The sequence below is a fragment of the Antedon bifida genome, chromosome 6, assembly GCF_963402885.1.
Source record: "Antedon bifida chromosome 6, ecAntBifi1.1, whole genome shotgun sequence".
Classification (NCBI taxonomy): domain Eukaryota; kingdom Metazoa; phylum Echinodermata; class Crinoidea; order Comatulida; family Antedonidae; genus Antedon; species Antedon bifida.
In genome coordinates, this window is record NC_136231.1 from 8,583,734 (window position 1) to 8,607,329 (window position 23,596).

Genomic DNA, 23,596 nt, shown 5'->3' on the forward strand with positions numbered 1-23,596 from the left:
CTTCTTAGCAACAAAGCGGCCTGAAGCTTTTGTACATGCCGCTATTGTGTTATGCTTCTTTGTACAGTGTTATTGTTTCTTTTATATTGTCTTTTTATTAATTAAAAAACGCCCAACTCAGTAACCGAATGTCTACGACCATACCACGTTGACAACACCGGTTCTCGTCCGATCACCGCAGTTAAACAACGTCGGGCCTGGTTAGTACTTGGATGGGAGACCGCCTGGGAATACCTGGTGTCGTAGACCTATGTTTAACTTTTTTTAAATTATACTAAACAAAGTTTATTTTACCTTTCAATTATGTGTTTCTTGAACAGAAGTGTGTGCAAATACCAAAGTCATGGTTTCAGCAGCTGCTAATTTGAATCCTAGAAAATGTTCTATAATAAATTCCAAAAGTATTAGGTTATAGGATATATGTGTTTGTAGAGATTAAGACAGTGACTATAAGATCTCTATAATCTTGAACCGCAAGTTAGCGAATGTCTACAACCATACCACGTTGAAAACACCGGTTCTCGTCCGATCACCGCAGTTAAACAACGTCGGGCCTGGTTAGTACTTGGATGGGAGACCGCCTGGGAATGGCTACCTGGTGTCGTAGACCTATGTTTAACTTTTTTAAATTATACTAAACAAAATTTGTTTTACCTTTCAATTATGTTTTTATGACAGTAACAATAAGATCTATCTAAGGTATAATCTTGAACCGCAAGTAACCGAATGTCTACAACCATACCACGTTGAAAACACCGGTTCTCGTCCGATCACCGCAGTTAAACAACGTCGGGCCTGGTTAGTACTTGGATGGGAGACCGCCTGGGAATACCTGGTGTCGTAGACCTATGTTTAACTTTTTTTTAAATTATACTAAACAAAGTTTATTTTACCTTTCAATTATGTTTTTATGACAGTAACTATAAGATCTATCTAAGGTATAATCTTGAACCGCAAGTAACCGAATGTCTACAACCGTACCAGGTTGCCTGGGAATATCTGGTGTCGTACACCTGTGTTTATCTTTTTAATAATCCTAAAATATAGTCTTTTTTAAATGTTTACATTTTGACAAAATGTGTTTATACTGTTGATGATAGTATAAGTAAATAAATTCAAACTGTAACCGAAGTTAATCGAAAGTTTTTCAACTAAACTGCCTTGAAAACAACGGTTCTCGTCCGATCATTGAAGTTAAACAAGTTGTTGTTCAAAGACATGTTTGTTGTTGTATGTTGCTGCTGTGGTGACCGTACAAACGTCACTGTACTACGCGGGCGTCCACTTGTGTGCGCGTTAGCTTCTTAGCAACAAAGCGGCCTGAAGCTTTTGTACATGCCGCTATTGTGTTATGCTTCTTTGTACAGTGTTATTGTTTCTTTTATATTGTCTTTTTATTAATTAAAAAACGCCCAACTCAGTAACCGAATGTCTACGACCATACCACGTTGACAACACCGGTTCTCGTCCGATCACCGCAGTTAAACAACGTCGGGCCTGGTTAGTACTTGGATGGGAGACCGCCTGGGAATACCTGGTGTCGTAGACCTATGTTTAACTTTTTTTAAATTATACTAAACAAAGTTTATTTTACCTTTCAATTATGTGTTTCTTGAACAGAAGTGTGTGCAAATACCAAAGTCATGGTTTCAGCAGCTGCTAATTTGAATCCTAGAAAATGTTCTATAATAAATTCCAAAAGTATTAGGTTATAGGATATATGTGTTTGTAGAGATTAAGACAGTGACTATAAGATCTCTATAATCTTGAACCGCAAGTTAGCGAATGTCTACAACCATACCACGTTGAAAACACCGGTTCTCGTCCGATCACCGCAGTTAAACAACGTCGGGCCTGGTTAGTACTTGGATGGGAGACCGCCTGGGAATACCTGGTGTCTTAGACCTATGTTTAACTTTTTTTTAAATTATACTAAACAAAGTTTATTTTACCTTTCAATTATGTTTTTATGACAGTAACTATAAGATCTATCTAAGGTATAATCTTGAACCGCAAGTAACCGAATGTCTACAACCGTACCAGGTTGCCTGGGAATATCTGGTGTCGTACACCTGTGTTTATCTTTTTAATAATCCTAAAATATAGTCTTTTTTAAATGTTTAGATTTTGACAAAATGTGTTTATACTGTTGATGATAGTATAAGTAAATAAATTCAAACTGTAACCGAAGTTAATCGAAAGTTTTTCAACTAAACTGCCTTGAAAACAACGGTTCTCGTCCGATCATTGAAGTTAAACAAGTTGTTGTTCAAAGACATGTTTGTTGTTGTATGTTGCTGCTGTGGTGACCGTACAAACGTCACTGTACTACGCGGGCGTCCACTTGTGTGCGCGTTAGCTTCTTAGCAACAAAGCGGCCTGAAGCTTTTGTACATGCCGCTATTGTGTTATGCTTCTTTGTACAGTGTTATTGTTTCTTTTATATTGTCTTTTTATTAATTAAAAAACGCCCAACTCAGTAACCGAATGTCTACGACCATACCACGTTGACAACACCGGTTCTCGTCTGATCACCGCAGTTAAACAACGTCGGGCCTGGTTAGTACTTGGATGGGAGACCGCCTGGGAATACCTGGTGTCGTAGACCTATGTTTAACTTTTTTTAAATTATACTAAACAAAATTTGTTTTACCTTTCAATTATGTTTTTATGACAGTAACAATAAGATCTATCTAAGGTATAATCTTGAACCGCAAGTAACCGAATGTCTACAACCATACCACGTTGAAAACACTGGTTCTCGTCCGATCACCGCAGTTAAACAACGTCGGGCCTGGTTAGTACTTGGATGGGAGACCGCCTGGGAATACCTGGTGTCGTAGACCTATGTTTAACTTTTTTTAAAATTATACTAAACAAAGTTTATTTTACCTTTCAATTATGTTTTTATGACAGTAACTATAAGATCTATCTAAGGTATAATCTTGAACCGCAAGTAACCGAATGTCTACAACCGTACCAGGTTGCCTGGGAATATCTGGTGTCGTACACCTGTGTTTATCTTTTTAATAATCCTAAAATATAGTCTTTTTTAAATGTTTAGATTTTGACAAATGTGTTTATACTGTTGATGATAGTATAAGTAAATAAATTCAAACTGTAACCGAAGTTAATCGAAAGTTTTTCAACTAAACTGCCTTGAAAACAACGGTTCTCGTCCGATCATTGAAGTTAAACAAGTTGTTGTTCAAAGACATGTTTGTTGTTGTATGTTGCTGCTGTGGTGACCGTACAAACGTCACTGTACTACGCGGGCGTCCACTTGTGTGCGCGTTTGCTTCTTAGCAACAAAGCGGCCTGAAGCGTTTGTACATGCCGCTATTGTGTTATGCTTCTTTGTACAGTGTTATTGTTTCTTTTATATTGTCTTTTTATTAATTAAAAAACGCCCAACTCAGTAACCGAATGTCTACGACCATACCACGTTGACAACACTGGTTCTCGTCCGATCACCGCAGTTAAACAACGTCGGGCCTGGTTAGTACTTGGATGGGAGACCGCCTGGGAATACCTGGTGTCGTAGACCTATGTTTAACTTTTTTTTAAATTATACTAAACAAAGTTTATTTTACCTTTCAATTATGTTTTTATGACAGTAACTATAAGATCTATCTAAGGTATAATCTTGAACCGCAAGTAACCGAATGTCTACAACCGTACCAGGTTGCCTGGGAATATCTGGTGTCGTACACCTGTGTTTATCTTTTTAATAATCCTAAAATATAGTCTTTTTTAAATGTTTAGATTTTGACAAATGTGTTTATACTGTTGATGATAGTATAAGTAAATAAATTCAAACTGTAACCGAAGTTAATCGAAAGTTTTTCAACTAAACTGCCTTGAAAACAACGGTTCTCGTCCGATCATTGAAGTTAAACAAGTTGTTGTTCAAAGACATGTTTGTTGTTGTATGTTGCTGCTGTGGTGACCGTACAAACGTCACTGTACTACGCGGGCGTCCACTTGTGTGCGCGTTTGCTTCTTAGCAACAAAGCGGCCTGAAGCGTTTGTACATGCCGCTATTGTGTTATGCTTCTTTGTACAGTGTTATTGTTTCTTTTATATTGTCTTTTTATTAATTAAAAAACGCCCAACTCAGTAACCGAATGTCTACGACCATACCACGTTGACAACACCGGTTCTCGTCCGATCACCGCAGTTAAACAACGTCGGGCCTGGTTAGTACTTGGATGGGAGACCGCCTGGGAATACCTGGTGTCGTAGACCTATGTTTAACTTTTTTTAAATTATACTAAACAAAGTTTATTTTACCTTTCAATTATGTGTTTCTTGAACAGAAGTGTGTGCAAATACCAAAGTCATGGTTTCAGCAGCTGCTAATTTGAATCCTAGAAAATGTTCTATAATAAATTCCAAAAGTATTAGGTTATAGGATATATGTGTTTGTAGAGATTAAGACAGTGACTATAAGATCTCTATAATCTTGAACCGCAAGTTAGCGAATGTCTACAACCATACCACGTTGAAAACACCGGTTCTCGTCCGATCACCGCAGTTAAACAACGTCGGGCCTGGTTAGTACTTGGATGGGAGACCGCCTGGGAATGGCTACCTGGTGTCGTAGACCTATGTTTAACTTTTTTAAATTATACTAAACAAAATTTGTTTTACCTTTCAATTATGTTTTTATGACAGTAACAATAAGATCTATCTAAGGTATAATCTTGAACCGCAAGTAACCGAATGTCTACAACCATACCACGTTGAAAACACCGGTTCTCGTCCGATCACCGCAGTTAAACAACGTCGGGCCTGGTTAGTACTTGGATGGGAGACCGCCTGGGAATACCTGGTGTCGTAGACCTATGTTTAACTTTTTTTTAAATTATACTAAACAAAGTTTATTTTACCTTTCAATTATGTTTTTATGACAGTAACTATAAGATCTATCTAAGGTATAATCTTGAACCGCAAGTAACCGAATGTCTACAACCGTACCAGGTTGCCTGGGAATATCTGGTGTCGTACACCTGTGTTTATCTTTTTAATAATCCTAAAATATAGTCTTTTTTAAATGTTTACATTTTGACAAAATGTGTTTATACTGTTGATGATAGTATAAGTAAATAAATTCAAACTGTAACCGAAGTTAATCGAAAGTTTTTCAACTAAACTGCCTTGAAAACAACGGTTCTCGTCCGATCATTGAAGTTAAACAAGTTGTTGTTCAAAGACATGTTTGTTGTTGTATGTTGCTGCTGTGGTGACCGTACAAACGTCACTGTACTACGCGGGCGTCCACTTGTGTGCGCGTTAGCTTCTTAGCAACAAAGCGGCCTGAAGCTTTTGTACATGCCGCTATTGTGTTATGCTTCTTTGTACAGTGTTATTGTTTCTTTTATATTGTCTTTTTATTAATTAAAAAACGCCCAACCCAGTAACCGAATGTCTACGACCATACCACGTTGACAACACCGGTTCTCGTCCGATCACCGCAGTTAAACAACGTCGGGCCTGGTTAGTACTTGGATGGGAGACCGCCTGGGAATACCTGGTGTCGTAGACCTATGTTTAACTTTTTTTAAATTATACTAAACAAAGTTTATTTTACCTTTCAATTATGTGTTTCTTGAACAGAAGTGTGTGCAAATACCAAAGTCATGGTTTCAGCAGCTGCTAATTTGAATCCTAGAAAATGTTCTATAATAAATTCCAAAAGTATTAGGTTATAGGATATATGTGTTTGTAGAGATTAAGACAGTGACTATAAGATCTCTATAATCTTGAACCGCAAGTTAGCGAATGTCTACAACCATACCACGTTGAAAACACCGGTTCTCGTCCGATCACCGCAGTTAAACAACGTCGGGCCTGGTTAGTACTTGGATGGGAGACCGCCTGGGAATACCTGGTGTCGTAGACCTATGTTTAACTTTTTTAAATTATACTAAACAAAATTTGTTTTACCTTTCAATTATGTTTTTATGACAGTAACAATAAGATCTATCTAAGGTATAATCTTGAACCGCAAGTAACCGAATGTCTACAACCATACCACGTTGAAAACACTGGTTCTCGTCCGATCACCGCAGTTAAACAACGTCGGGCCTGGTTAGTACTTGGATGGGAGACCGCCTGGGAATACCTGGTGTCGTAGACCTATGTTTAACTTTTTTTAAAATTATACTAAACAAAGTTTATTTTACCTTTCAATTATGTTTTTATGACAGTAACTATAAGATCTATCTAAGGTATAATCTTGAACCGCAAGTAACCGAATGTCTACAACCGTACCAGGTTGCCTGGGAATATCTGGTGTCGTACATCTGTGTTTATCTTTTTAATAATCCTAAAATATAGTCTTTTTTAAATGTTTAGATTTTGACAAAATGTGTTTATACTGTTGATGATAGTATAAGTAAATAAATTCAAACTGTAACCGAAGTTAATCGAAAGTTTTTCAACTAAACTGCCTTGAAAACAACGGTTCTCGTCCGATCATTGAAGTTAAACAAGTTGTTGTTCAAAGACATGTTTGTTGTTGTATGTTGCTGCTGTGGTGACCGTACAAACGTCACTGTACTACGCGGGCGTCCACTTGTGTGCGCGTTAGCTTCTTAGCAACAAAGCGGCCTGAAGCTTTTGTACATGCCGCTATTGTGTTATGCTTCTTTGTACAGTGTTATTGTTTCTTTTATATTGTCTTTTTATTAATTAAAAAACGCCCAACCCAGTAACCGAATGTCTACGACCATACCACGTTGACAACACCGGTTCTCGTCCGATCACCGCAGTTAAACAACGTCGGGCCTGGATAGTACTTGGATGGGAGACCGCCTGGGAATACCTGGTGTCGTAGACCTATGTTTAACTTTTTTTAAATTATACTAAACAAAGTTTATTTTACCTTTCAATTATGTGTTTCTTGAACAGAAGTGTGTGCAAATACCAAAGTCATGGTTTCAGCAGCTGCTAATTTGAATCCTAGAAAATGTTCTATAATAAATTCCAAAAGTATTAGGTTATAGGATATATGTGTTTGTAGAGATTAAGACAGTGACTATAAGATCTCTATAATCTTGAACCGCAAGTTAGCGAATGTCTACAACCATACCACGTTGAAAACACCGGTTCTCGTCCGTTCACCGCAGTTAAACAACGTCGGGCCTGGTTAGTACTTGGATGGGAGACCGCCTGGGAATACCTGGTGTCGTAGACCTATGTTTAACTTTTTTAAATTATACTAAACAAAATTTGTTTTACCTTTCAATTATGTTTTTATGACAGTAACAATAAGATCTATCTAAGGTATAATCTTGAACCGCAAGTAACCGAATGTCTACAACCATACCACGTTGAAAACACTGGTTCTCGTCCGATCACCGCAGTTAAACAACGTCGGGCCTGGTTAGTACTTGGATGGGAGACCGCCTGGGAATACCTGGTGTCGTAGACCTATGTTTAACTTTTTTTAAAATTATACTAAACAAAGTTTATTTTACCTTTCAATTATGTTTTTATGACAGTAACTATAAGATCTATCTAAGGTATAATCTTGAACCGCTAGTAACCGAATGTCTACAACCGTACCAGGTTGCCTGGGAATATCTGGTGTCGTACATCTGTGTTTATCTTTTTAATAATCCTAAAATATAGTCTTTTTTAAATGTTTAGATTTTGACAAATGTGTTTATACTGTTGATGATAGTATAAGTAAATAAATTCAAACTGTAACCGAAGTTAATCGAAAGTTTTTCAACTAAACTGCCTTGAAAACAACGGTTCTCGTCCGATCATTGAAGTTAAACAAGTTGTTGTTCAAAGACATGTTTGTTGTTGTATGTTGCTGCTGTGGTGACCGTACAAACGTCACTGTACTACGCGGGCGTCCACTTGTGTGCGCGTTTGCTTCTTAGCAACAAAGCGGCCTGAAGCTTTTGTACATGCCGCTATTGTGTTATGCTTCTTTGTACAGTGTTATTGTTTCTTTTATATTGTCTTTTTATTAATTAAAAAACGCCCAACTCAGTAACCGAATGTCTACGACCATACCACGTTGACAACACCGGTTCTCGTCCGATCACCGCAGTTAAACAACGTCGGGCCTGGTTAGTACTTGGATGGGAGACCGCCTGGGAATACCTGGTGTCGTAGACCTATGTTTAACTTTTTTTAAATTATACTAAACAAAGTTTATTTTACCTTTCAATTATGTGTTTCTTGAACAGAAGTGTGTGCAAATACCAAAGTCATGGTTTCAGCAGCTGCTAATTTGAATCCTAGAAAATGTTCTATAATAAATTCCAAAAGTATTAGGTTATAGGATATATGTGTTTGTAGAGATTAAGACAGTGACTATAAGATCTCTATAATCTTGAACCGCAAGTTAGCGAATGTCTACAACCATACCACGTTGAAAACACCGGTTCTCGTCCGATCACCGCAGTTAAACAACGTCGGGCCTGGTTAGTACTTGGATGGGAGACCGCCTGGGAATGGCTACCTGGTGTCGTAGACCTATGTTTAACTTTTTTAAATTATACTAAACAAAATTTGTTTTACCTTTCAATTATGTTTTTATGACAGTAACAATAAGATCTATCTAAGGTATAATCTTGAACCGCAAGTAACCGAATGTCTACAACCATACCACGTTGAAAACACTGGTTCTCGTCCGATCACCGCAGTTAAACAACGTCGGGCCTGGTTAGTACTTGGATGGGAGACCGCCTGGGAATACCTGGTGTCGTAGACCTATGTTTAACTTTTTTTTAAATTATACTAAACAAAGTTTATTTTACCTTTCAATTATGTTTTTATGACAGTAACTATAAGATCTATCTAAGGTATAATCTTGAACCGCAAGTAACCGAATGTCTACAACCGTACCAGGTTGCCTGGGAATATCTGGTGTCGTACACCTGTGTTTATCTTTTTAATAATCCTAAAATATAGTCTTTTTTAAATGTTTACATTTTGACAAATGTGTTTATACTGTTGATGATAGTATAAGTAAATAAATTCAAACTGTAACCGAAGTTAATCGAAAGTTTTTCAACTAAACTGCCTTGAAAACAACGGTTCTCGTCCGATCATTGAAGTTAAACAAGTTGTTGTTCAAAGACATGTTTGTTGTTGTATGTTGCTGCTGTGGTGACCGTACAAACGTCACTGTACTACGCGGGCGTCCACTTGTGTGCGCGTTTGCTTCTTAGCAACAAAGCGGCCTGAAGCGTTTGTACATGCCGCTATTGTGTTATGCTTCTTTGTACAGTGTTATTGTTTCTTTTATATTGTCTTTTTATTAATTAAAAAACGCCCAACTCAGTAACCGAATGTCTACGACCATACCACGTTGACAACACCGGTTCTCGTCCGATCACCGCAGTTAAACAACGTCGGGCCTGGTTAGTACTTGGATGGGAGACCGCCTGGGAATACCTGGTGTCGTAGACCTATGTTTAACTTTTTTTAAATTATACTAAACAAAGTTTATTTTACCTTTCAATTATGTGTTTCTTGAACAGAAGTGTGTGCAAATACCAAAGTCATGGTTTCAGCAGCTGCTAATTTGAATCCTAGAAAATGTTCTATAATAAATTCCAAAAGTATTAGGTTATAGGATATATGTGTTTGTAGAGATTAAGACAGTGACTATAAGATCTCTATAATCTTGAACCGCAAGTTAGCGAATGTCTACAACCATACCACGTTGAAAACACCGGTTCTCGTCCGATCACCGCAGTTAAACAACGTCGGGCCTGGTTAGTACTTGGATGGGAGACCGCCTGGGAATGGCTACCTGGTGTCGTAGACCTATGTTTAACTTTTTTAAATTATACTAAACAAAATTTGTTTTACCTTTCAATTATGTTTTTATGACAGTAACAATAAGATCTATCTAAGGTATAATCTTGAACCGCAAGTAACCGAATGTCTACAACCATACCACGTTGAAAACACCGGTTCTCGTCCGATCACCGCAGTTAAACAACGTCGGGCCTGGTTAGTACTTGGATGGGAGACCGCCTGGGAATACCTGGTGTCGTAGACCTATGTTTAACTTTTTTTTAAATTATACTAAACAAAGTTTATTTTACCTTTCAATTATGTTTTTATGACAGTAACTATAAGATCTATCTAAGGTATAATCTTGAACCGCAAGTAACCGAATGTCTACAACCGTACCAGGTTGCCTGGGAATATCTGGTGTCGTACACCTGTGTTTATCTTTTTAATAATCCTAAAATATAGTCTTTTTTAAATGTTTACATTTTGACAAAATGTGTTTATACTGTTGATGATAGTATAAGTAAATAAATTCAAACTGTAACCGAAGTTAATCGAAAGTTTTTCAACTAAACTGCCTTGAAAACAACGGTTCTCGTCCGATCATTGAAGTTAAACAAGTTGTTGTTCAAAGACATGTTTGTTGTTGTATGTTGCTGCTGTGGTGACCGTACAAACGTCACTGTACTACGCGGGCGTCCACTTGTGTGCGCGTTAGCTTCTTAGCAACAAAGCGGCCTGAAGCTTTTGTACATGCCGCTATTGTGTTATGCTTCTTTGTACAGTGTTATTGTTTCTTTTATATTGTCTTTTTATTAATTAAAAAACGCCCAACTCAGTAACCGAATGTCTACGACCATACCACGTTGACAACACCGGTTCTCGTCCGATCACCGCAGTTAAACAACGTCGGGCCTGGTTAGTACTTGGATGGGAGACCGCCTGGGAATACCTGGTGTCGTAGACCTATGTTTAACTTTTTTTAAATTATACTAAACAAAGTTTATTTTACCTTTCAATTATGTGTTTCTTGAACAGAAGTGTGTGCAAATACCAAAGTCATGGTTTCAGCAGCTGCTAATTTGAATCCTAGAAAATGTTCTATAATAAATTCCAAAAGTATTAGGTTATAGGATATATGTGTTTGTAGAGATTAAGACAGTGACTATAAGATCTCTATAATCTTGAACCGCAAGTTAGCGAATGTCTACAACCATACCACGTTGAAAACACCGGTTCTCGTCCGATCACCGCAGTTAAACAACGTCGGGCCTGGTTAGTACTTGGATGGGAGACCGCCTGGGAATACCTGGTGTCTTAGACCTATGTTTAACTTTTTTTTAAATTATACTAAACAAAGTTTATTTTACCTTTCAATTATGTTTTTATGACAGTAACTATAAGATCTATCTAAGGTATAATCTTGAACCGCAAGTAACCGAATGTCTACAACCGTACCAGGTTGCCTGGGAATATCTGGTGTCGTACACCTGTGTTTATCTTTTTAATAATCCTAAAATATAGTCTTTTTTAAATGTTTAGATTTTGACAAAATGTGTTTATACTGTTGATGATAGTATAAGTAAATAAATTCAAACTGTAACCGAAGTTAATCGAAAGTTTTTCAACTAAACTGCCTTGAAAACAACGGTTCTCGTCCGATCATTGAAGTTAAACAAGTTGTTGTTCAAAGACATGTTTGTTGTTGTATGTTGCTGCTGTGGTGACCGTACAAACGTCACTGTACTACGCGGGCGTCCACTTGTGTGCGCGTTAGCTTCTTAGCAACAAAGCGGCCTGAAGCTTTTGTACATGCCGCTATTGTGTTATGCTTCTTTGTACAGTGTTATTGTTTCTTTTATATTGTCTTTTTATTAATTAAAAAACGCCCAACCCAGTAACCGAATGTCTACGACCATACCACGTTGACAACACCGGTTCTCGTCCGATCACCGCAGTTAAACAACGTCGGGCCTGGATAGTACTTGGATGGGAGACCGCCTGGGAATACCTGGTGTCGTAGACCTATGTTTAACTTTTTTTAAATTATACTAAACAAAGTTTATTTTACCTTTCAATTATGTGTTTCTTGAACAGAAGTGTGTGCAAATACCAAAGTCATGGTTTCAGCAGCTGCTAATTTGAATCCTAGAAAATGTTCTATAATAAATTCCAAAAGTATTAGGTTATAGGATATATGTGTTTGTAGAGATTAAGACAGTGACTATAAGATCTCTATAATCTTGAACCGCAAGTTAGCGAATGTCTACAACCATACCACGTTGAAAACACCGGTTCTCGTCCGTTCACCGCAGTTAAACAACGTCGGGCCTGGTTAGTACTTGGATGGGAGACCGCCTGGGAATACCTGGTGTCGTAGACCTATGTTTAACTTTTTTAAATTATACTAAACAAAATTTGTTTTACCTTTCAATTATGTTTTTATGACAGTAACAATAAGATCTATCTAAGGTATAATCTTGAACCGCAAGTAACCGAATGTCTACAACCATACCACGTTGAAAACACTGGTTCTCGTCCGATCACCGCAGTTAAACAACGTCGGGCCTGGTTAGTACTTGGATGGGAGACCGCCTGGGAATACCTGGTGTCGTAGACCTATGTTTAACTTTTTTTAAAATTATACTAAACAAAGTTTATTTTACCTTTCAATTATGTTTTTATGACAGTAACTATAAGATCTATCTAAGGTATAATCTTGAACCGCTAGTAACCGAATGTCTACAACCGTACCAGGTTGCCTGGGAATATCTGGTGTCGTACATCTGTGTTTATCTTTTTAATAATCCTAAAATATAGTCTTTTTTAAATGTTTAGATTTTGACAAATGTGTTTATACTGTTGATGATAGTATAAGTAAATAAATTCAAACTGTAACCGAAGTTAATCGAAAGTTTTTCAACTAAACTGCCTTGAAAACAACGGTTCTCGTCCGATCATTGAAGTTAAACAAGTTGTTGTTCAAAGACATGTTTGTTGTTGTATGTTGCTGCTGTGGTGACCGTACAAACGTCACTGTACTACGCGGGCGTCCACTTGTGTGCGCGTTTGCTTCTTAGCAACAAAGCGGCCTGAAGCGTTTGTACATGCCGCTATTGTGTTATGCTTCTTTGTACAGTGTTATTGTTTCTTTTATATTGTCTTTTTATTAATTAAAAAACGCCCAACTCAGTAACCGAATGTCTACGACCATACCACGTTGACAACACCGGTTCTCGTCCGATCACCGCAGTTAAACAACGTCGGGCCTGGTTAGTACTTGGATGGGAGACCGCCTGGGAATACCTGGTGTCGTAGACCTATGTTTAACTTTTTTTAAATTATACTAAACAAAGTTTATTTTACCTTTCAATTATGTGTTTCTTGAACAGAAGTGTGTGCAAATACCAAAGTCATGGTTTCAGCAGCTGCTAATTTGAATCCTAGAAAATGTTCTATAATAAATTCCAAAAGTATTAGGTTATAGGATATATGTGTTTGTAGAGATTAAGACAGTGACTATAAGATCTCTATAATCTTGAACCGCAAGTTAGCGAATGTCTACAACCATACCACGTTGAAAACACCGGTTCTCGTCCGATCACCGCAGTTAAACAACGTCGGGCCTGGTTAGTACTTGGATGGGAGACCGCCTGGGAATACCTGGTGTCGTAGACCTATGTTTAACTTTTTATAAATTATACTAAACAAAATTTGTTTTACCTTTCAATTATGTTTTTATGACAGTAACAATAAGATCTATCTAAGGTATAATCTTGAACCGCAAGTAACCGAATGTCTACAACCATACCACGTTGAAAACACTGGTTCTCGTCCGATCACCGCAGTTAAACAACGTCGGGCCTGGTTAGTACTTGGATGGGAGACCGCCTGGGAATACCTGGTGTCGTAGACCTATGTTTAACTTTTTTTTAAATTATACTAAACAAAGTTTATTTTACCTTTCAATTATGTTTTTATGACAGTAACTATAAGATCTATCTAAGGTATAATCTTGAACCGCAAGTAACCGAATGTCTACAACCGTACCAGGTTGCCTGGGAATATCTGGTGTCGTACACCTGTGTTTATCTTTTTAATAATCCTAAAATATAGTCTTTTTTAAATGTTTAGATTTTGACAAATGTGTTTATACTGTTGATGATAGTATAAGTAAATAAATTCAAACTGTAACCGAAGTTAATCGAAAGTTTTTCAACTAAACTGCCTTGAAAACAACGGTTCTCGTCCGATCATTGAAGTTAAACAAGTTGTTGTTCAAAGACATGTTTGTTGTTGTATGTTGCTGCTGTGGTGACCGTACAAACGTCACTGTACTACGCGGGCGTCCACTTGTGTGCGCGTTTGCTTCTTAGCAACAAAGCGGCCTGAAGCGTTTGTACATGCCGCTATTGTGTTATGCTTCTTTGTACAGTGTTATTGTTTCTTTTATATTGTCTTTTTATTAATTAAAAAACGCCCAACTCAGTAACCGAATGTCTACGACCATACCACGTTGACAACACCGGTTCTCGTCCGATCACCGCAGTTAAACAACGTCGGGCCTGGTTAGTACTTGGATGGGAGACCGCCTGGGAATACCTGGTGTCGTAGACCTATGTTTAACTTTTTTTAAATTATACTAAACAAAGTTTATTTTACCTTTCAATTATGTGTTTCTTGAACAGAAGTGTGTGCAAATACCAAAGTCATGGTTTCAGCAGCTGCTAATTTGAATCCTAGAAAATGTTCTATAATAAATTCCAAAAGTATTAGGTTATAGGATATATGTGTTTGTAGAGATTAAGACAGTGACTATAAGATCTCTATAATCTTGAACCGCAAGTTAGCGAATGTCTACAACCATACCACGTTGAAAACACCGGTTCTCGTCCGATCACCGCAGTTAAACAACGTCGGGCCTGGTTAGTACTTGGATGGGAGACCGCCTGGGAATGGCTACCTGGTGTCGTAGACCTATGTTTAACTTTTTTAAATTATACTAAACAAAATTTGTTTTACCTTTCAATTATGTTTTTATGACAGTAACAATAAGATCTATCTAAGGTATAATCTTGAACCGCAAGTAACCGAATGTCTACAACCATACCACGTTGAAAACACCGGTTCTCGTCCGATCACCGCAGTTAAACAACGTCGGGCCTGGTTAGTACTTGGATGGGAGACCGCCTGGGAATACCTGGTGTCGTAGACCTATGTTTAACTTTTTTTTAAATTATACTAAACAAAGTTTATTTTACCTTTCAATTATGTTTTTATGACAGTAACTATAAGATCTATCTAAGGTATAATCTTGAACCGCAAGTAACCGAATGTCTACAACCGTACCAGGTTGCCTGGGAATATCTGGTGTCGTACACCTGTGTTTATCTTTTTAATAATCCTAAAATATAGTCTTTTTTAAATGTTTACATTTTGACAAAATGTGTTTATACTGTTGATGATAGTATAAGTAAATAAATTCAAACTGTAACCGAAGTTAATCGAAAGTTTTTCAACTAAACTGCCTTGAAAACAACGGTTCTCGTCCGATCATTGAAGTTAAACAAGTTGTTGTTCAAAGACATGTTTGTTGTTGTATGTTGCTGCTGTGGTGACCGTACAAACGTCACTGTACTACGCGGGCGTCCACTTGTGTGCGCGTTAGCTTCTTAGCAACAAAGCGGCCTGAAGCTTTTGTACATGCCGCTATTGTGTTATGCTTCTTTGTACAGTGTTATTGTTTCTTTTATATTGTCTTTTTATTAATTAAAAAACGCCCAACTCAGTAACCGAATGTCTACGACCATACCACGTTGACAACACCGGTTCTCGTCCGATCACCGCAGTTAAACAACGTCGGGCCTGGTTAGTACTTGGATGGGAGACCGCCTGGGAATACCTGGTGTCGTAGACCTATGTTTAACTTTTTTTAAATTATACTAAACAAAGTTTATTTTACCTTTCAATTATGTGTTTCTTGAACAGAAGTGTGTGCAAATACCAAAGTCATGGTTTCAGCAGCTGCTAATTTGAATCCTAGAAAATGTTCTATAATAAATTCCAAAAGTATTAGGTTATAGGATATATGTGTTTGTAGAGATTAAGACAGTGACTATAAGATCTCTATAATCTTGAACCGCAAGTTAGCGAATGTCTACAACCATACCACGTTGAAAACACCGGTTCTCGTCCGATCACCGCAGTTAAACAACGTCGGGCCTGGTTAGTACTTGGATGGGAGACCGCCTGGGAATACCTGGTGTCTTAGACCTATGTTTAACTTTTTTTTAAATTATACTAAACAAAGTTTATTTTACCTTTCAATTATGTTTTTATGACAGTAACTATAAGATCTATCTAAGGTATAATCTTGAACCGCAAGTAACCGAATGTCTACAACCGTACCAGGTTGCCTGGGAATATCTGGTGTCGTACACCTGTGTTTATCTTTTTAATAATCCTAAAATATAGTCTTTTTTAAATGTTTAGATTTTGACAAAATGTGTTTATACTGTTGATGATAGTATAAGTAAATAAATTCAAACTGTAACCGAAGTTAATCGAAAGTTTTTCAACTAAACTGCCTTGAAAACAACGGTTCTCGTCCGATCATTGAAGTTAAACAAGTTGTTGTTCAAAGACATGTTTGTTGTTGTATGTTGCTGCTGTGGTGACCGTACAAACGTCACTGTACTACGCGGGCGTCCACTTGTGTGCGCGTTAGCTTCTTAGCAACAAAGCGGCCTGAAGCTTTTGTACATGCCGCTATTGTGTTATGCTTCTTTGTACAGTGTTATTGTTTCTTTTATATTGTCTTTTTATTAATTAAAAAACGCCCAACTCAGTAACCGAATGTCTACGACCATACCACGTTGACAACACCGGTTCTCGTCCGATCACCGCAGTTAAACAACGTCGGGCCTGGTTAGTACTTGGATGGGAGACCGCCTGGGAATACCTGGTGTCGTAGACCTATGTTTAACTTTTTTTAAATTATACTAAACAAAGTTTATTTTACCTTTCAATTATGTGTTTCTTGAACAGAAGTGTGTGCAAATACCAAAGTCATGGTTTCAGCAGCTGCTAATTTGAATCCTAGAAAATGTTCTATAATAAATTCCAAAAGTATTAGGTTATAGGATATATGTGTTTGTAGAGATTAAGACAGTGACTATAAGATCTCTATAATCTTGAACCGCAAGTTAGCGAATGTCTACAACCATACCACGTTGAAAACACCGGTTCTCGTCCGGTTCTCGTCCGATCACCGCAGTTAAACAACGTCGGGCCTGGTTAGTACTTGGATGGGAGACCGCCTGGGAATACCTGGTGTCGTAGACCTATGTTTAACTTTTTTAAATTATACTAAACAAAATTTGTTTTACCTTTCAATTATGTTTTTATGACAGTAACAATAAGATCTATCTAAGGTATAATCTTGAACCGCAAGTAACCGAATGTCTACAACCATACCACGTTGAAAACACTGGTTCTCGTCCGATCACCGCAGTTAAACAACGTCGGGCCTGGTTAGTACTTGGATGGGAGACCGCCTGGGAATACCTGGTGTCGTAGACCTATGTTTAACTTTTTTTAAAATTATACTAAACAAAGTTTATTTTACCTTTCAATTATGTTTTTATGACAGTAACTATAAGATCTATCTAAGGTATAATCTTGAACCGCAAGTAACCGAATGTCTACAACCGTACCAGGTTGCCTGGGAATATCTGGTGTCGTACACCTGTGTTTATCTTTTTAATAATCCTAAAATATAGTCTTTTTTAAATGTTTAGATTTTGACAAATGTGTTTATACTGTTGATGATAGTATAAGTAAATAAATTCAAACTGTAACCGAAGTTAATCGAAAGTTTTTCAACTAAACTGCCTTGAAAACAACGGTTCTCGTCCGATCATTGAAGTTAAACAAGTTGTTGTTCAAAGACATGTTTGTTGTTGTATGTTGCTGCTGTGGTGACCGTACAAACGTCACTGTACTACGCGGGCGTCCACTTGTGTGCGCGTTTGCTTCTTAGCAACAAAGCGGCCTGAAGCGTTTGTACATGCCGCTATTGTGTTATGCTTCTTTGTACAGTGTTATTGTTTCTTTTATATTGTCTTTTTATTAATTAAAAAACGCCCAACTCAGTAACCGAATGTCTACGACCATACCACGTTGACAACACCGGTTCTCGTCCGATCACCGCAGTTAAACAACGTCGGGCCTGGTTAGTACTTGGATGGGAGACCGCCTGGGAATACCTGGTGTCGTAGACCTATGTTTAACTTTTTTTTAAATTATACTAAACAAAGTTTATTTTACCTTTCAATTATGTTTTTATGACAGTAACTATAAGATCTATCTAAGGTATAATCTTGAACCGCAAGTAACCGAATGTCTACAACCGTACCAGGTTGCCTGGGAATATCTGGTGTCGTACACCTGTGTTTATCTTTTTAATAATCCTAAAATATAGTCTTTTTTAAATGTTTAGATTTTGACAAAATGTGTTTATACTGTTGATGATAGTATAAGTAAATAAATTCAAACTGTAACCGAAGTTAATCGAAAGTTTTTCAACTAAACTGCCTTGAAAACAACGGTTCTCGTCCGATCATTGAAGTTAAACAAGTTGTTGTTCAAAGACATGTTTGTTGTTGTATGTTGCTGCTGTGGTGACCGTACAAACGTCACTGTACTACGCGGGCGTCCACTTGTGTGCGCGTTTGCTTCTTAGCAACAAAGCGGCCTGAAGCTTTTGTACATGCCGCTATTGTGTTATGCTTCTTTGTACAGTGTTATTGTTTCTTTTATATTGTCTTTTTATTAATTAAAAAACGCCCAACTCAGTAACCGAATGTCTACGACCATACCACGTTGACAACACCGGTTCTCGTCCGATCACCGCAGTTAAACAACGTCGGGCCTGGTTAGTACTTGGATGGGAGACCGCCTGGGAATACCTGGTGTCGTAGACCTATGTTTAACTTTTTTTAAATTATACTAAACAAAGTTTATTTTACCTTTCAATTATGTGTTTCTTGAACAGAAGTGTGTGCAAATACCAAAGTCATGGTTTCAGCAGCTGCTAATTTGAATCCTAGAAAATGTTCTATAATAAATTCCAAAAGTATTAGGTTATAGGATATATGTGTTTGTAGAGATTAAGACAGTAACTATAAGATCTCTATAATCTTGAACCGCAAGTTAACGAATGTCTACAACCATACCACGTTGAAAACACCGGTTCTCGTCCGATCACCGCAGTTAAACAACGTCGGGCCTGGTTAGTACTTGTATGGGAGACCGCCTGGGAATACCTGGTGTCGTAGACCTATGTTTAACTTTTTTTTAAATTATACTAAACAAAGTTTATTTTACCTTTCAATTATGTTTTTATGACAGTAACTATAAGATCTATCTAAGGTATAATCTTGAACCGCAAGTAACCGAATGTCTACAACCGTACCAGGTTGCCTGGGAATATCTGGTGTCGTACACCTGTGTTTATCTTTTTAATAATCCTAAAATATAGTCTTTTTTAAATGTTTAGATTTTGACAAAATGTGTTTATACTGTTGATGATAGTATAAGTAAATAAATTCAAACTGTAACCGAAGTTAATCGAAAGTTTTTCAACTAAACTGCCTTGAAAACAACGGTTCTCGTCCGATCATTGAAGTTAAACAAGTTGTTGTTCAAAGACATGTTTGTTGTTGTATGTTGCTGCTGTGGTGACCGTACAAACGTCACTGTACTACGCGGGCGTCCACTTGTGTGCGCGTTTGCTTCTTAGCAACAAAGCAGCCTGAAGCTTTTGTACATGCCGCTATTGTGTTATGCTTCTTTGTACAGTGTTATTGTTTCTTTTATATTGTCTTTTTATTAATTAAAAAACGCCCAACTCAGTAACCGAATGTCTACGACCATACCACGTTGACAACACCGGTTCTCGTCCGATCACCGCAGTTAAACAACGTCGGGCCTGGTTAGTACTTGGATGGGAGACCGCCTGGGAATACCTGGTGTCGTAGACCTATGTTTAACTTTTTTTAAATTATACTAAACAAAGTTTATTTTACCTTTCAATTATGTGTTTCTTGAACAGAAGTGTGTGCAAATACCAAAGTCATGGTTTCAGCAGCTGCTAATTTGAATCCTAGAAAATGTTCTATAATAAATTCCAAAAGTATTAGGTTATAGGATATATGTGTTTGTAGAGATTAAGACAGTGACTATAAGATCTCTATAATCTTGAACCGCAAGTTAGCGAATGTCTACAACCATACCACGTTGAAAACACCGGTTCTCGTCCGATCACCGCAGTTAAACAACGTCGGGCCTGGTTAGTACTTGGATGGGAGACCGCCTGGGAATACCTGGTGTCGTAGACCTATGTTTAACTTTTTTAAATTATACTAAACAAAATTTGTTTTACCTTTCAATTATGTTTTTATGACAGTAACAATAAGATCTATCTAAGGTATAATCTTGAACCGCAAGTAACCGAATGTCTACAACCATACCACGTTGAAAACACCGGTTCTCGTCCGATCACCGCAGTTAAACAACGTCGGGCCTGGTTAGTACTTGGATGGGAGACCGCCTGGGAATACCTGGTGTCGTAGACCTATGTTTAACTTTTTTTTAAATTATACTAAACAAAGTTTATTTTACCTTTCAATTATGTTTTTATGACAGTAACTATAAGATCTATCTAAGGTATAATCTTGAACCGCAAGTAACCGAATGTCTACAACCGTACCAGGTTGCCTGGGAATATCTGGTGTCGTACACCTGTGTTTATCTTTTTAATAATCCTAAAATTTAGTCTTTTTTAAATGTTTAGATTTTGACAAAATGTGTCTATACTGTTGATGATAGTATAAGTAAATAAATTCAAACTGTAACCGAAGTTAATCGAAAGTTTTTCAACTAAACTGCCTTGAAAACAACGGTTCTCGTCCGATCATTGAAGTTAAACAAGTTGTTGTTCAAAGACATGTTTGTTGTTGTATGTTGCTGCTGTGGTGACCGTACAAACGTCACTGTACTACGCGGGCGTCCACTTGTGTGCGCGTTAGCTTCTTAGCAACAAAGCGGCCTGAAGCTTTTGTACATGCCGCTATTGTGTTATGCTTCTTTGTACAGTGTTATTGTTTCTTTTATATTGTCTTTTTATTAATTAAAAAACGCCCAACTCAGTAACCGAATGTCTACGACCATACCACGTTGACAACACCGGTTCTCGTCCGATCACCGCAGTTAAACAACGTCGGGCCTGGTTAGTACTTGGATGGGAGACCGCCTGGGAATACCTGGTGTCGTAGACCTATGTTTAACTTTTTTTAAATTATACTAAACAAAGTTTATTTTACCTTTCAATTATGTGTTTCTTGAACAGAAGTGTGTGCAAATACCAAAGTCATGGTTTCAGCAGCTGCTAATTTGAATCCTAGAAAATGTTCTATAATAAATTCCAAAAGTATTAGGTTATAGGATATATGTGTTTGTAGAGATTAAGACAGTGACTATAAGATCTCTATAATCTTGAACCGCAAGTTAGCGAATGTCTACAACCATACCACGTTGAAAACACCGGTTCTCGTCCGATCACCGCAGTTAAACAACGTCGGGCCTGGTTAGTACTTGGATGGGAGACCGCCTGGGAATACCTGGTGTCGTAGACCTATGTTTAACTTTTTTAAATTATACTAAACAAAATTTGTTTTACCTTTCAATTATGTTTTTATGACAGTAACAATAAGATCTATCTAAGGTATAATCTTGAACCGCAAGTAACCGAATGTCTACAACCATACCACGTTGAAAACACCGGTTCTCGTCCGATCACCGCAGTTAAACAACGTCGGGCCTGGTTAGTACTTGGATGGGAGACCGCCTGGGAATACCTGGTGTCGTAGACCTATGTTTAACTTTTTTTTAAATTATACTAAACAAAGTTTATTTTACCTTTCAATTATGTTTTTATGACAGTAACTATAAGATCTATCTAAGGTATAATCTTGAACCGCAAGTAACCGAATGTCTACAACCGTACCAGGTTGCCTGGGAATATCTGGTGTCGTACACCTGTGTTTATCTTTTTAATAATCCTAAAATTTAGTCTTTTTTAAATGTTTAGATTTTGACAAAATGTGTCTATACTGTTGATGATAGTATAAGTAAATAAATTCAAACTGTAACCGAAGTTAATCGAAAGTTTTTCAACTAAACTGCCTTGAAAACAACGGTTCTCGTCCGATCATTGAAGTTAAACAAGTTGTTGTTCAAAGACATGTTTGTTGTTGTATGTTGCTGCTGTGGTGACCGTACAAACGTCACTGTACTACGCGGGCGTCCACTTGTGTGCGCGTTAGCTTCTTAGCAACAAAGCGGCCTGAAGCTTTTGTACATGCCGCTATTGTGTTATGCTTCTTTGTACAGTGTTATTGTTTCTTTTATATTGTCTTTTTATTAATTAAAAAACGCCCAACTCAGTAACCAAATGTCTACGACCATACCACGTTGACAACACCGGTTCTCGTCCGATCACCGCAGTTAAACAACGTCGGGCCTGGTTAGTACTTGGATGGGAGACCGCCTGGGAATACCTGGTGTCGTAGACCTATGTTTAACTTTTTTTAAATTATACTAAACAAAGTTTATTTTACCTTTCAATTATGTGTTTCTTGAACAGAAGTGTGTGCAAATACCAAAGTCATGGTTTCAGCAGCTGCTAATTTGAATCCTAGAAAATGTTCTATAATAAATTCCAAAAGTATTAGGTTATAGGATATATGTGTTTGTAGAGATTAAGACAGTGACTATAAGATCTCTATAATCTTGAACCGCAAGTTAGCGAATGTCTACAACCATACCACGTTGAAAACACCGGTTCTCGTCCGATCACCGCAGTTAAACAACATCGGGCCTGGTTAGTACTTGGATGGGAGACCGCCTGGGAATACCTGGTGTCGTAGACCTATGTTTAACTATTTTAAATTATACTAAACAAAATTTGTTTTACCTTTCAATTATGTTTTTATGACAGTAACAATAAGATCTATCTAAGGTATAATCTTGAACCGCAAGTAACCGAATGTCTACAACCATACCACGTTGAAAACACTGGTTCTCGTCCGATCACCGCAGTTAAACAACGTCGGGCCTGGTTAGTACTTGGATGGGAGACCGCCTGGGAATACCTGGTGTCGTAGACCTATGTTTAACTTTTTTTAAAATTATACTAAACAAAGTTTATTTTACCTTTCAATTATGTTTTTATGACAGTAACTATAAGATCTATCTAAGGTATAATCTTGAACCGCAAGTAACCGAATGTCTACAACCGTACCAGGTTGCCTGGGAATATCTGGTGTCGTACACCTGTGTTTATCTTTTTAATAATCCTAAAATAGTCTTTTTTAAATGTTTAGATTTTGACAAATGTGTTTATACTGTTGATGATAGTATAAGTAAATAAATTCAAACTGTAACCGAAGTTAATCGAAAGTTTTTCAACTAAACTGCCTTGAAAACAACGGTTCTCGTCCGATCATTGAAGTTAAACAAGTTGTTGTTCAAAGACATGTTTGTTGTTGTATGTTGCTGCTGTGGTGACCGTACAAACGTCACTGTACTACGCGGGCGTCCACTTGTGTGCGCGTTTGCTTCTTAGCAACAAAGCGGCCTGAAGCGTTTGTACATGCCGCTATTGTGTTATGCTTCTTTGTACAGTGTTATTGTTTCTTTTATATTGTCTTTTTATTAATTAAAAAACGCCCAACTCAGTAACCGAATGTCTACGACCATACCA

At 37.5% G+C, this 23,596-nt stretch overlaps 51 non-coding genes and 1 pseudogene across 51 annotated transcripts in view; all 52 read left to right on the forward strand.

Moving 5' to 3' along the window:
* The first annotated feature begins 130 nt into the window (after positions 1 to 130).
* Positions 131 to 249, forward strand: LOC144846885 (5S ribosomal RNA). The gene has a single exon (XR_013613465.1). It is a non-coding gene; the product is annotated as a 5S ribosomal RNA (ribosomal RNA).
* Positions 250 to 487: 238 nt separating this feature from the next.
* On the forward strand, positions 488 to 610 carry LOC144846675 (5S ribosomal RNA). The gene has a single exon (XR_013613283.1). It is a non-coding gene; the product is annotated as a 5S ribosomal RNA (ribosomal RNA).
* A 118-nt stretch (positions 611 to 728) lies between these two features.
* On the forward strand, positions 729 to 847 carry LOC144846211 (5S ribosomal RNA). Its single transcript, XR_013612836.1, has one exon. It is a non-coding gene; the product is annotated as a 5S ribosomal RNA (ribosomal RNA).
* Positions 848 to 1,430: 583 nt separating this feature from the next.
* On the forward strand, positions 1,431 to 1,549 carry LOC144846886 (5S ribosomal RNA). Its single transcript, XR_013613466.1, has one exon. It is a non-coding gene; the product is annotated as a 5S ribosomal RNA (ribosomal RNA).
* Positions 1,550 to 1,787: 238 nt separating this feature from the next.
* On the forward strand, positions 1,788 to 1,906 carry LOC144846621 (5S ribosomal RNA). The gene has a single exon (XR_013613232.1). It is a non-coding gene; the product is annotated as a 5S ribosomal RNA (ribosomal RNA).
* Positions 1,907 to 2,489: 583 nt separating this feature from the next.
* On the forward strand, positions 2,490 to 2,608 carry LOC144847028 (5S ribosomal RNA). Its single transcript, XR_013613603.1, has one exon. It is a non-coding gene; the product is annotated as a 5S ribosomal RNA (ribosomal RNA).
* A 119-nt stretch (positions 2,609 to 2,727) lies between these two features.
* On the forward strand, positions 2,728 to 2,846 carry LOC144846501 (5S ribosomal RNA). Its single transcript, XR_013613117.1, has one exon. It is a non-coding gene; the product is annotated as a 5S ribosomal RNA (ribosomal RNA).
* A 582-nt stretch (positions 2,847 to 3,428) lies between these two features.
* Positions 3,429 to 3,547, forward strand: LOC144847087 (5S ribosomal RNA). Its single transcript, XR_013613661.1, has one exon. It is a non-coding gene; the product is annotated as a 5S ribosomal RNA (ribosomal RNA).
* Positions 3,548 to 4,129: 582 nt separating this feature from the next.
* Positions 4,130 to 4,248, forward strand: LOC144846887 (5S ribosomal RNA). The gene has a single exon (XR_013613467.1). It is a non-coding gene; the product is annotated as a 5S ribosomal RNA (ribosomal RNA).
* Positions 4,249 to 4,486: 238 nt separating this feature from the next.
* Positions 4,487 to 4,609, forward strand: LOC144846677 (5S ribosomal RNA). The gene has a single exon (XR_013613284.1). It is a non-coding gene; the product is annotated as a 5S ribosomal RNA (ribosomal RNA).
* A 118-nt stretch (positions 4,610 to 4,727) lies between these two features.
* LOC144846212 (5S ribosomal RNA) lies at positions 4,728 to 4,846 on the forward strand. Its single transcript, XR_013612837.1, has one exon. It is a non-coding gene; the product is annotated as a 5S ribosomal RNA (ribosomal RNA).
* Positions 4,847 to 5,429: 583 nt separating this feature from the next.
* On the forward strand, positions 5,430 to 5,548 carry LOC144846888 (5S ribosomal RNA). Its single transcript, XR_013613468.1, has one exon. It is a non-coding gene; the product is annotated as a 5S ribosomal RNA (ribosomal RNA).
* A 238-nt stretch (positions 5,549 to 5,786) lies between these two features.
* Positions 5,787 to 5,905, forward strand: LOC144846213 (5S ribosomal RNA). The gene has a single exon (XR_013612838.1). It is a non-coding gene; the product is annotated as a 5S ribosomal RNA (ribosomal RNA).
* A 118-nt stretch (positions 5,906 to 6,023) lies between these two features.
* Positions 6,024 to 6,142, forward strand: LOC144846502 (5S ribosomal RNA). The gene has a single exon (XR_013613118.1). It is a non-coding gene; the product is annotated as a 5S ribosomal RNA (ribosomal RNA).
* Positions 6,143 to 6,725: 583 nt separating this feature from the next.
* Positions 6,726 to 6,844, forward strand: LOC144847005 (5S ribosomal RNA). The gene has a single exon (XR_013613581.1). It is a non-coding gene; the product is annotated as a 5S ribosomal RNA (ribosomal RNA).
* A 238-nt stretch (positions 6,845 to 7,082) lies between these two features.
* LOC144846581 (5S ribosomal RNA) lies at positions 7,083 to 7,201 on the forward strand. Its single transcript, XR_013613194.1, has one exon. It is a non-coding gene; the product is annotated as a 5S ribosomal RNA (ribosomal RNA).
* Positions 7,202 to 7,319: 118 nt separating this feature from the next.
* LOC144846503 (5S ribosomal RNA) lies at positions 7,320 to 7,438 on the forward strand. Its single transcript, XR_013613119.1, has one exon. It is a non-coding gene; the product is annotated as a 5S ribosomal RNA (ribosomal RNA).
* A 582-nt stretch (positions 7,439 to 8,020) lies between these two features.
* LOC144846889 (5S ribosomal RNA) lies at positions 8,021 to 8,139 on the forward strand. Its single transcript, XR_013613469.1, has one exon. It is a non-coding gene; the product is annotated as a 5S ribosomal RNA (ribosomal RNA).
* Positions 8,140 to 8,377: 238 nt separating this feature from the next.
* LOC144846678 (5S ribosomal RNA) lies at positions 8,378 to 8,500 on the forward strand. Its single transcript, XR_013613285.1, has one exon. It is a non-coding gene; the product is annotated as a 5S ribosomal RNA (ribosomal RNA).
* Positions 8,501 to 8,618: 118 nt separating this feature from the next.
* LOC144846505 (5S ribosomal RNA) lies at positions 8,619 to 8,737 on the forward strand. Its single transcript, XR_013613121.1, has one exon. It is a non-coding gene; the product is annotated as a 5S ribosomal RNA (ribosomal RNA).
* A 582-nt stretch (positions 8,738 to 9,319) lies between these two features.
* LOC144846890 (5S ribosomal RNA) lies at positions 9,320 to 9,438 on the forward strand. The gene has a single exon (XR_013613470.1). It is a non-coding gene; the product is annotated as a 5S ribosomal RNA (ribosomal RNA).
* Positions 9,439 to 9,676: 238 nt separating this feature from the next.
* LOC144846679 (5S ribosomal RNA) lies at positions 9,677 to 9,799 on the forward strand. The gene has a single exon (XR_013613286.1). It is a non-coding gene; the product is annotated as a 5S ribosomal RNA (ribosomal RNA).
* A 118-nt stretch (positions 9,800 to 9,917) lies between these two features.
* LOC144846214 (5S ribosomal RNA) lies at positions 9,918 to 10,036 on the forward strand. The gene has a single exon (XR_013612839.1). It is a non-coding gene; the product is annotated as a 5S ribosomal RNA (ribosomal RNA).
* A 583-nt stretch (positions 10,037 to 10,619) lies between these two features.
* Positions 10,620 to 10,738, forward strand: LOC144846891 (5S ribosomal RNA). Its single transcript, XR_013613471.1, has one exon. It is a non-coding gene; the product is annotated as a 5S ribosomal RNA (ribosomal RNA).
* Positions 10,739 to 10,976: 238 nt separating this feature from the next.
* LOC144846622 (5S ribosomal RNA) lies at positions 10,977 to 11,095 on the forward strand. The gene has a single exon (XR_013613233.1). It is a non-coding gene; the product is annotated as a 5S ribosomal RNA (ribosomal RNA).
* Positions 11,096 to 11,678: 583 nt separating this feature from the next.
* On the forward strand, positions 11,679 to 11,797 carry LOC144847006 (5S ribosomal RNA). The gene has a single exon (XR_013613582.1). It is a non-coding gene; the product is annotated as a 5S ribosomal RNA (ribosomal RNA).
* A 238-nt stretch (positions 11,798 to 12,035) lies between these two features.
* On the forward strand, positions 12,036 to 12,154 carry LOC144846582 (5S ribosomal RNA). The gene has a single exon (XR_013613195.1). It is a non-coding gene; the product is annotated as a 5S ribosomal RNA (ribosomal RNA).
* A 118-nt stretch (positions 12,155 to 12,272) lies between these two features.
* On the forward strand, positions 12,273 to 12,391 carry LOC144846506 (5S ribosomal RNA). The gene has a single exon (XR_013613122.1). It is a non-coding gene; the product is annotated as a 5S ribosomal RNA (ribosomal RNA).
* A 582-nt stretch (positions 12,392 to 12,973) lies between these two features.
* On the forward strand, positions 12,974 to 13,092 carry LOC144846893 (5S ribosomal RNA). The gene has a single exon (XR_013613473.1). It is a non-coding gene; the product is annotated as a 5S ribosomal RNA (ribosomal RNA).
* A 238-nt stretch (positions 13,093 to 13,330) lies between these two features.
* Positions 13,331 to 13,449, forward strand: LOC144846215 (5S ribosomal RNA). The gene has a single exon (XR_013612840.1). It is a non-coding gene; the product is annotated as a 5S ribosomal RNA (ribosomal RNA).
* A 119-nt stretch (positions 13,450 to 13,568) lies between these two features.
* On the forward strand, positions 13,569 to 13,687 carry LOC144846507 (5S ribosomal RNA). The gene has a single exon (XR_013613123.1). It is a non-coding gene; the product is annotated as a 5S ribosomal RNA (ribosomal RNA).
* A 582-nt stretch (positions 13,688 to 14,269) lies between these two features.
* LOC144846894 (5S ribosomal RNA) lies at positions 14,270 to 14,388 on the forward strand. The gene has a single exon (XR_013613474.1). It is a non-coding gene; the product is annotated as a 5S ribosomal RNA (ribosomal RNA).
* Positions 14,389 to 14,626: 238 nt separating this feature from the next.
* LOC144846680 (5S ribosomal RNA) lies at positions 14,627 to 14,749 on the forward strand. The gene has a single exon (XR_013613287.1). It is a non-coding gene; the product is annotated as a 5S ribosomal RNA (ribosomal RNA).
* Positions 14,750 to 14,867: 118 nt separating this feature from the next.
* LOC144846216 (5S ribosomal RNA) lies at positions 14,868 to 14,986 on the forward strand. The gene has a single exon (XR_013612841.1). It is a non-coding gene; the product is annotated as a 5S ribosomal RNA (ribosomal RNA).
* A 583-nt stretch (positions 14,987 to 15,569) lies between these two features.
* LOC144846895 (5S ribosomal RNA) lies at positions 15,570 to 15,688 on the forward strand. Its single transcript, XR_013613475.1, has one exon. It is a non-coding gene; the product is annotated as a 5S ribosomal RNA (ribosomal RNA).
* A 238-nt stretch (positions 15,689 to 15,926) lies between these two features.
* On the forward strand, positions 15,927 to 16,045 carry LOC144846624 (5S ribosomal RNA). The gene has a single exon (XR_013613234.1). It is a non-coding gene; the product is annotated as a 5S ribosomal RNA (ribosomal RNA).
* Positions 16,046 to 16,628: 583 nt separating this feature from the next.
* LOC144846896 (5S ribosomal RNA) lies at positions 16,629 to 16,747 on the forward strand. Its single transcript, XR_013613476.1, has one exon. It is a non-coding gene; the product is annotated as a 5S ribosomal RNA (ribosomal RNA).
* A 238-nt stretch (positions 16,748 to 16,985) lies between these two features.
* On the forward strand, positions 16,986 to 17,115 carry LOC144846656 (5S ribosomal RNA; annotated as a pseudogene).
* A 118-nt stretch (positions 17,116 to 17,233) lies between these two features.
* On the forward strand, positions 17,234 to 17,352 carry LOC144846508 (5S ribosomal RNA). Its single transcript, XR_013613124.1, has one exon. It is a non-coding gene; the product is annotated as a 5S ribosomal RNA (ribosomal RNA).
* Positions 17,353 to 17,934: 582 nt separating this feature from the next.
* On the forward strand, positions 17,935 to 18,053 carry LOC144846897 (5S ribosomal RNA). Its single transcript, XR_013613477.1, has one exon. It is a non-coding gene; the product is annotated as a 5S ribosomal RNA (ribosomal RNA).
* A 583-nt stretch (positions 18,054 to 18,636) lies between these two features.
* Positions 18,637 to 18,755, forward strand: LOC144846898 (5S ribosomal RNA). Its single transcript, XR_013613478.1, has one exon. It is a non-coding gene; the product is annotated as a 5S ribosomal RNA (ribosomal RNA).
* A 238-nt stretch (positions 18,756 to 18,993) lies between these two features.
* On the forward strand, positions 18,994 to 19,112 carry LOC144846546 (5S ribosomal RNA). The gene has a single exon (XR_013613160.1). It is a non-coding gene; the product is annotated as a 5S ribosomal RNA (ribosomal RNA).
* Positions 19,113 to 19,695: 583 nt separating this feature from the next.
* LOC144846899 (5S ribosomal RNA) lies at positions 19,696 to 19,814 on the forward strand. The gene has a single exon (XR_013613479.1). It is a non-coding gene; the product is annotated as a 5S ribosomal RNA (ribosomal RNA).
* Positions 19,815 to 20,052: 238 nt separating this feature from the next.
* Positions 20,053 to 20,171, forward strand: LOC144846217 (5S ribosomal RNA). The gene has a single exon (XR_013612842.1). It is a non-coding gene; the product is annotated as a 5S ribosomal RNA (ribosomal RNA).
* A 118-nt stretch (positions 20,172 to 20,289) lies between these two features.
* On the forward strand, positions 20,290 to 20,408 carry LOC144846218 (5S ribosomal RNA). The gene has a single exon (XR_013612843.1). It is a non-coding gene; the product is annotated as a 5S ribosomal RNA (ribosomal RNA).
* Positions 20,409 to 20,991: 583 nt separating this feature from the next.
* Positions 20,992 to 21,110, forward strand: LOC144846900 (5S ribosomal RNA). The gene has a single exon (XR_013613480.1). It is a non-coding gene; the product is annotated as a 5S ribosomal RNA (ribosomal RNA).
* A 238-nt stretch (positions 21,111 to 21,348) lies between these two features.
* LOC144846219 (5S ribosomal RNA) lies at positions 21,349 to 21,467 on the forward strand. Its single transcript, XR_013612844.1, has one exon. It is a non-coding gene; the product is annotated as a 5S ribosomal RNA (ribosomal RNA).
* A 118-nt stretch (positions 21,468 to 21,585) lies between these two features.
* Positions 21,586 to 21,704, forward strand: LOC144846221 (5S ribosomal RNA). Its single transcript, XR_013612846.1, has one exon. It is a non-coding gene; the product is annotated as a 5S ribosomal RNA (ribosomal RNA).
* Positions 21,705 to 22,287: 583 nt separating this feature from the next.
* On the forward strand, positions 22,288 to 22,406 carry LOC144846901 (5S ribosomal RNA). Its single transcript, XR_013613481.1, has one exon. It is a non-coding gene; the product is annotated as a 5S ribosomal RNA (ribosomal RNA).
* A 238-nt stretch (positions 22,407 to 22,644) lies between these two features.
* LOC144846589 (5S ribosomal RNA) lies at positions 22,645 to 22,763 on the forward strand. Its single transcript, XR_013613201.1, has one exon. It is a non-coding gene; the product is annotated as a 5S ribosomal RNA (ribosomal RNA).
* Positions 22,764 to 22,881: 118 nt separating this feature from the next.
* On the forward strand, positions 22,882 to 23,000 carry LOC144846509 (5S ribosomal RNA). Its single transcript, XR_013613125.1, has one exon. It is a non-coding gene; the product is annotated as a 5S ribosomal RNA (ribosomal RNA).
* Positions 23,001 to 23,580: 580 nt separating this feature from the next.
* LOC144846902 (5S ribosomal RNA) overlaps positions 23,581 to 23,596 on the forward strand; it is a 119-nt gene continuing 103 nt past the window's right edge. Inside the window, exon 1 of the ribosomal RNA XR_013613482.1 lies at positions 23,581 to 23,596. This exon is cut by the window's right edge and continues 103 nt beyond it. This is a non-coding gene — a ribosomal RNA (5S ribosomal RNA).